This window comes from Callospermophilus lateralis, chromosome 7 (genome assembly GCF_048772815.1).
Source record: "Callospermophilus lateralis isolate mCalLat2 chromosome 7, mCalLat2.hap1, whole genome shotgun sequence".
Lineage (NCBI taxonomy): Eukaryota > Metazoa > Chordata > Mammalia > Rodentia > Sciuridae > Callospermophilus > Callospermophilus lateralis.
Genome location: NC_135311.1, coordinates 142,559,149 through 142,559,398, shown reverse-complemented (window position 1 = coordinate 142,559,398; position 250 = coordinate 142,559,149).

Sequence of the window (250 nt, the reverse complement as noted above, 5' to 3'; positions counted from 1 at the left end):
TTCAGAGCGGGTGGAAGATGGTGGATGGTGTCTATGGGGCTGCATGGGGCTCTGACCCCCGAAGGTGGATGCGGAGGTGTCAAGTGACCGGTGTCAGGCGGTGGCTGTGTTCCAGGCTGGCACGGAAGTCGGGCCAGCACCATGGCCACCTGGTGGGGTGCCTACCAGGTCCCTGCTGGCTGCACTGTTGTGCTGCAGGTGCCTCTGGGCAGCGGGTGGGTGTGGACCGCACAGTGTGGTTCAGCCTTGG